Source organism: Apium graveolens, chromosome 4 (assembly GCF_009905375.1).
Source record: "Apium graveolens cultivar Ventura chromosome 4, ASM990537v1, whole genome shotgun sequence".
Classification (NCBI taxonomy): Eukaryota; Viridiplantae; Streptophyta; class Magnoliopsida; order Apiales; family Apiaceae; genus Apium; species Apium graveolens.
This window is the reverse complement of record NC_133650.1, coordinates 152,782,051-152,790,275: the sequence shown is the minus strand read 5'-3', so window position 1 is coordinate 152,790,275 and position 8,225 is coordinate 152,782,051. Positions and strand designations below refer to the sequence as shown.

Below are 8,225 nucleotides of genomic sequence, written 5' to 3'. Positions count from 1 at the left end.
TGTACTGTATTCTGATTGTTGCTCCAGCTGAAGTTAGGATGATTGCGGTTATTTGGATGATAAGTGTTGGAGCTTGTTGTTGTGATCTCTGAAAGTTGCTCACAAATTGAGCTAATTCGCTAGAAATAGCATACTGCTCAGTTTCATGTGCTCCCGCACAAAGTTCACAAACACTAGTGATTTGATTAACTCCATAATTAGCCAAAGAGTCCATTTTAATCGTCAAAGCTTGAAGTTGAGCATTTATAATAGTAGTTGTATTCACTTCCAGAATTCCTGCTACTTTACCGTGCAACATTCTTTGCGTAGGATTCTGGTATTCATTAGCTGCCATTAGCTCAATCAACTCATAAACTTCATTATAGCTTTTAGCCCATAAGGCTCCACCAGATGTTGCATCGAGCATAGGTCTAGATTGTTCGCCTAAACCATTGTAGAAACAGTTTATAATCATCCAATCAGGCATGCCATGGTGCGGGCACTTCCTTAGCATCTCCTTATATCGATCCCAAGCCTCACACGGAAATTCTCCAGTTTGCTGAGCAAACTGAGTAAGAGCATTCCTGATTGCAACAGTCTTCGCCATAGGAAAGAATTTAGTGAGAAACTTTTGAGCAAGATCCTCCCATCTGGTGATAGACCATGGTGGTAGAGAATGTATGTAATCAGCACTTCACTTTATTCCTCAAAGAGAATGGGAATAGTCGCAGCTTGATAGCATCTTCAGTCACATCTTTGAACTTGAAAGTGTCGCAGATCTCAATGAAATCCCTGAGGTGCATGTTGGGGTCTTCAGTAGGAGAACCCCCAAACTGAACTGAGTTCTGTATCATCTGAATCGTACTCGACTTGATCTCAAAAGTATTAGCCGCTATGGCTGGTCTGATGATGCTTGACTGAATATAATCGACCTTTGGCTGAGAATAGTCCATCAAAGCCTTAGTATTATCTGCTTGATCTCCCATCTCTAATAAAGGTGGTTCTTCGATTTTCTCTTCTTCTACTACTTTCTCTTCATACTCAAAATCTTCCCTTCGCTCCACTACAACTTCTTCCTCGTCTTTATCCAGAATTCTCCTACGAGCTCGTGAACGCGTATGCATACACGATCGCTAGAGTACCCGAAACACGACAAGAAAAAGAGTAGGTAAGTAACAACGTCCGAGTCAATGAACTTTAACGATCACTGATGACAAAGACATAAACTAAAAGTTAACACTGCAGTCCCCGGCAGCGGTGCCAAAAACATGTTAGGGCTAAACACGCGTTAATATTCACTCAAGTATACGCGATCGCAAGTAATATAGAATTATTTTTAGTTCGTTCCCACGGAGACTGATTTAGGTTAACTATGTGATTTATGCACTTATATACCGATAATATGGTTATTATTCAATGCTAAGACGATAACAATTTGGGGTTTTGATTATAACTACGATTAAACTAACAATTATAACTAAGAGAGTAAAGAGAGTTGGATATTATATGACACAAACATGGGATTCTAACTTCATTAAATACTTCATTCAATAGCCTTATTGATCTTAACTTTAGTATGCAATGGTGATGATACTAATCAGATAACACAAAACTGCTAAACGCCAACTTTTGTTGCACGAATAACATACTACTAGACATCCACACAAGAGATAGAAGCTGAATAGACACCAATTATATTGAGACCCTATATATCTATAGAATTTGACAACATAATGGCTTAATACACAAGTTATCTATCATGATTATATAGGACAAGTAAGATGGTTAAAATTACCTACGAATCATGCATAACAATAACACATGAACCTATGCTAGCATGACAAGTTCTAAATCCTTAAATTCACTATCGCTTCATTAAAGATTAACACACTATCTTATAAGTTCACGACACTCATAAGACGAATAAGCACAACCAATACTAAGTTATTATACAATCACCACACACTAAGGCATCGAAACAAATTAACTAAAGAAATCCATAAGTACATCTGCTAGAACCCAACGATAACGATTTGCCCATAATCGGACTCATCATCAACGTGGGTTCCGATGAAAGCATGGTATAATGAATGTAGACTTTATACTGAATAAATAATAAACCAAGTACGAATCAAGAGTATAGGTTCACGAATAAGAAAACTAGCATCCAAAGTTATAACTTAAAAAAGTATAATAAGGATTTTAACATCCCGACCCGGCGTGGCCGCGCGCTTGATCAGCGCGGGCGCGCTGTGTCCCTGAAGTTTGGGCGCGGCCGCGCGCTTCAACAGCGTGTGCGCACTATGCTCCTGGAGAAAAATCTGCTTTTCTTCTTTTCTTGCTGCATTGAGTTGGTTTCCCGAGCTTTATTCCTTGGACATCATCCTAACAGCATATTAGCACAAAAATAATGTTAATTCACCTAAATTCCGAATTAACACCTGAAATGCAAAAACACTAGAAAACACATTAAAACACCAACAATTTGAGTACAAATGCACCAATTCAAATCTTAATGGAGCATTATAAAGTCTCATAAATGCCACTCAACAGCCCCGCGGGGATACACTGGGTCTTATAACTCCTTTCTCCAAAAGATCTTGCAATTGAGTTGCCAAATCTTTCATCTCCACTGGTGTCATTCGATACGGAGCTTTAGAACCTGGTTCCATTACGGGTGCTAAATCTATCACAAATTTAATCTCTCTGTCGGGAGGTAACCCTGGAAGATCGTCTGGAAAAACATCTGAAATTGCTTCTAGTGCTGGCACTTTTTTGTTGGTATCTATCACATGTGCCAAATACGCCTCACAATTCTGACACAATAACTTCTTTGCTTGAGCTATTGTTAAGAACTTCTTTTCTTACTTACTCCCTCGAAATATTACCTTCTTTTTACTATCCAAAGTCTGAAGGCTCACTTTCCTATTCTTACAATCGATCTGAGCGTTATTCTCTGATAACCAATCCATTCCTAAGATAACATCAAATTCTCCCAACTTAAAAGGTTTTAAGTTGGCATAGAAATGATGTCCTCCTATCTCAATATCACATTTCGGGCACATTCGGTCGACGGGAACTGGGTTCTTATTAGCTAGTTCTATCATTAACGCTTGTTCTAACAATTCAACTTCGCAATGCAATTTATCGACAAAATCTTGAGAATAAATGACCTTGTAGCTCCAGAATCAATTAAAAATTTAGCATCTACGAAGTTGACTGGAAGCGTACCCGCAACCACGTCTGAACTCTGAACAGCATCCTTCATTGTCATGTTGAATGTCATGTCCTTTGGCTGGTTCTTTGCTAGTGGTCCTTCAATCCTTACCACATTAGCTATTGGAACTGTTATCTGGCAGTCCCTGGAAATATGCCCCATCTTTCCATATTTAAAGCACACTGTCCCTGAATTCTGGGCTATAGTCTGATTCTGACACTCATTAGCATAGTGCCCCTTTTGATTGCACTTATAGCACAACACTTTAGCCTTACAAATTCCAAAGTGCCTTCTGCTATAAAACTTACAATCTGCCACTAGTCGATGATTTGACCTCTGCTGATCTGAATTCTGAAAACGGCTGCCTTGTCCTCCATTTCCTGATTTTGGTCTTCTGAATCCCACATTTTTGTTACCTTGAAACTCTGGCCTTTTGTTGAAATGGCCCTGGAAATTACCTTTTTGTTGACCTCCTCCTAAGGTTTCTATTTTTCTTTTCTTTCCATCCCTTTCTTTTTGAGATGTGTCACTCCTACTTTCAATCACCATTACTTTCTGAACCACTGCCACATATGATGTCAACTCAAATATGGCCACTCTATTCTGAATCCAAAACTTCAATCCCTGTTCAAACCTTCTTGCTTTCTTTTCATCTGTATCAACCTGATCTGGCACAAACCTCACCAATTCGATAAACTTAGCCTCATACTCAGCGACAGTAAGATCACCCTGTGTCAGGTTCAAGAACTTGATCTCCATTTGATTCTTCATATACCTCGGGAAATACTTCTCTAGGAATAGCTCTGTAAACCTTTCCCAAGTTACAAACTCACCTCCTTCCAATGCTCGTGTGGATTCCCACCAATAGTTTGCCTCACTCTTCAGAAAGTAGCTGGCAAATTTAGTCTTCTGTTCAGCTCTTGCTCTGACTAAGTCAAAAGCCTTTTTAATCTCTTTAAGCCATGTATTGGCTTCTACGGGGTCAGCACTTCCCTTTAACTCAGGTGGCTTCACAGCTTCAAATTGCTTAAAAGTCACTACGGGTGATATCGCTGCTTGCTGCTGCTGTTGCGTAAGATGCAACATATGTTGCTGCATCAGTCCCAACATCTGGACAATCTCTGGATCTGTACGGCTCTCGGTACAATCCTTTCCTAAATTAATCCTTCTCTTTGGTGTCATTATTCTGGTAAGAAACAAGAAATATATATATATATATATATATATATATATATTAATATGTCAAGCATTGTGTCAAATATGTAACAATCCCTTAGCATATCAAAATTCTCAAGCATCATCTCTTTTCAAAATATCATAAACTTCCCACCATATTAACACATGCGACATGATTATCACATAATCCTGTTTATTATCTCGAGAATAATAACATAAAGAAAATTAATAAAGAATTATCCAAACCTTCCAATTCTAGCTCAAAATCTCATATAAACCAACAAATGGTGGATAGGATTGCAACACAACCTTCCAACCTCTTTCATCACTTAATACTATCCTCAGAAACCAACAAAATAGCAAAGAAATGGCACAAAAGCCCAAAGCTAAATGCAAAACAGGAAACCTGAACAACATAGCTATAAACCAGCCCAAAAAGCTAAATTTAACTCTATAAGGGTTAAACTACACGCGCTTAACTTATGTGATCTTCCTATGACCCACTTAAGACAACTCTAAGCCTGTTTCAGTGACCATAACATGTAGCTCTGATACCAACCTGTGACGCTCTCCAAACCCGGGGTCTAGATTTGGGGGTCACTAACCGATAAACAAAACTAAAATAGGCACAGCGGAATAAGATAATAAATATGACCCCTTGCATGCAACTGGATCGATCACAGGTTATAGTATGAAATAGACACTAAAATAAACCTCTAGACTAGTCAAGCGTCCCAAACATTCTACCTGGAATACACACCATATTAATTACAGGCACACAACTTCTGGTTAAACTTGGAACTCAGGCCTGCTCTGGCCTAGCTAAAAGAATCAGAATAATAAACAAGTATGAGCGAAATAAATGCTCAGCAAGCAGTGTATAGCTTATGATTTAAACCAACAACAACAATATATCTGAAGAACAAAACCAAACAACAATAACTGAGCATTATCAAAAACTGATATAAGTTTTGATAATAAACAACACTTTTATATATCTTTTTGTTTTGGATTAGAATCCTCGAACGACGGTGTGTTGCCGCCGGTGATCAGCCGCGGAGCAACACCGGTATGTCAAAGCATATCCAACTAAACAAAGGGTACCTGTGGCACCCCAAAATCCGGGGTCAGGGATCTCGGAGGCCACGCCATCTCAATCACTATAAACCATATACCTCGCATCACAATCTATAAATACTCACACTTTACGACCCCACACTTATCATACACATACACTTACAGGTTATTGTCTTGGAAACGAACCATTCATTACTAGAGTAATTCAAACCACAAGGTGATAATTATTACAACCCAAAAGTAATTAAGTCTTACCGGGGAATAACCTTTAAGTAAGGCTAGTCCGTCGGTCAAATATACGTTTCTTATTTATTACCTTACATAAGTCATACTTATAAATAAGCCGAACTAAAAATAACTGAAAACCAATCCAGCTTATTCGGACTACCTGTGGTACCGCACCAAACAATCTACGGAACAGCTGACCATTTCCTACCCGTTTCCAGGCTGTGAGTCTCATGGTAGGCATCTTGATTCACTGTTGTGTTGTGTCAATTTAAGAAAACAAGTGTGAGCTATAATGCCCGGCATAATAATGTATAGTATGAAAATGACTATAATGATAAACTTACGTAAAACATCGTATATAATAATTATGTTTTATTCAAAAATAGTTTTCCTTGGTGTTACACACCTTCTCATGAAAACAATTCTTTAGTGGATTTTATTATCATGCGAATACCTTAATGGTAAACCCAGCACTTAGGCTTGGGTTACGGTATTGCATCACAATTCTAATTGGAAGAATAGGACATTCAATGGAGTCACCGTATATGATGATCAGTTGTACTACGGAAATAGTAACCTTTTCTACATGTAGATGGACGATTCCCTTTTTATTATTGGTTATCACCCTGGCCGCATTCGGGCCTTTTCTGTGTATGTCCCTCTCAGGTACACACTTCGCGTCTATCTCTCTCAAGACACGGTTCTGCGCCCATCCCTCTCAGGTACACATACTCCACATGTTCATCAGTATATAAGATACCTTCTCATGTGGTAGTAAATTGGTAGTCTCCCCAGTCCATGAAGTACTGGGGTCTACCCCTCCTTGTCCTTGTAAGAATCTCATCATAAATCTGGAACTTATATTGTTCCCCAAGCATATTGCTTGTTGATAGGTACACTTTAATTTGTACTTATATATATGTAATTCCGATAATTTTCGGAGGAAGTACTAAGGATGTAAGTTGACCGTTGTCAACATATTCGTTATATAAGGGAGTTTCTTTTGAAACTATAATCAAAATATTTAAAATAAGTCGAGATAATATTCTCCGACGATCTGAAATTATTCGGATGATTTTCCGAAAATCAGAAAGTATTTTGAATCAGGTTCTATGATTTTTAAATCATAATTAAACCATTAAATAACTAATGCTTAATAATCAAATATTAATCGTTGAATAATCAAACCTCGAATAATTATACTTTTAAAAGAATATTTGAAATAACATTCCTCAACTAATTTATGTTTTAGTAATTTAATAATTTTTAATATTTAATCGAGTCTGAAATAAATATTCACTGGATAATACTTCTCCCATAATAAATGAATAGTAAATAGATATTTATTATTCGAACGATAAAGTATAGTTGAGGGAATACGATTTTTGGAAATCGTTTTAATAAAAGTTCGAGATGTTAGTATTTTGTAAGTGGACGTTGAGTCCTTTTAAAACGTACTACTATGGACTTTTAATCATCCTATAATATCACCGGGATGATCACCGGATTTTTATCTTAAAATCCCGACCGACTCTCGGTCTTATACTTACACGTCACGCCTAAAGCGGAATTAAACATTTTACGATACATACTTATCGTACAACATCGCTATATTATGCGAAAAAATCAATTATTACGTATCATGACAAGCATGGTATTTCTGCAATGATAATAAAACAATCATTTCACAACACAACAGTAAATGAAGTTGGATTCGTAAACTTGCCTGGGTATCTTGAGGTGGAGGATGCTCTAGGTTCCGCTCGAAAATCTATAATCATAAACACAATTCGCTTTGTTAGGTCCCGTTCTAATTTACGGAGACTCGCACTCATGCGCTACTTATTATGCACCCTCTCAACTTATATTACCCTTATTATTCCTTTAAATCCTTATTCACATTATGGTCGCTTCCTTTTTCAAAGTATCTTAAGTTCATTTTCATTTTCGTCGTCGGCTCCGCTTATGGATTCTATGGTTTCTAATCGCGCGGTCTCGGCTCCGATATTTTTATAAAATTGAAAAATCATTATTTTCACTTGACATTTTTATGGAAGTTAGGAAACTCAATTTACTACTCTCTGTAAATATTTCATGATTTATGAACATTTTTAAGTCGATCCTTTATATTTTCAAAGTTCCTAATTTGTAGCAGTTTTTGTCGCGTAAAACACTTTTAGTAAAATAGCCATAACTTTTGATCCGTAAATCGGAATTAAGCGATTCAAGCGCCTAAAAGATTCTTATAACATTTTATATCATAATCAAGGGTTATTTTTCAAGAAACTACAGTTTATATCTTCGGGACTTTCTGCAGAAAATTAAAGTTATGTTTTGTTCGTTTTAACGAGATTACGGTTACGATCGGAGTTTCGTTTATGCCTTAAATCTTTATACTATCACCAACAATCAACATATCATCATCCCCACACTAACTCCTCTCAATAACATCATGTTCTTGAGGCAAAAACAATCAACCTTAAATCTACTTAGCTAAACATCAAGATTACAACAATACTTTCACCAAAACTAGGTTTACAACTATGTT

General features: G+C 37.1%; 1 non-coding gene across 1 annotated transcript; it reads left to right on the top strand.

The window, feature by feature from the left end:
• Window positions 1–464: 464 nt before the first annotated feature.
• LOC141722994 (small nucleolar RNA R71) lies at window positions 465–571 on the top strand. The gene has a single exon (XR_012575989.1). It is a non-coding gene; the product is annotated as a small nucleolar RNA R71 (small nucleolar RNA).
• Window positions 572–8,225: the final 7,654 nt, after the last annotated feature.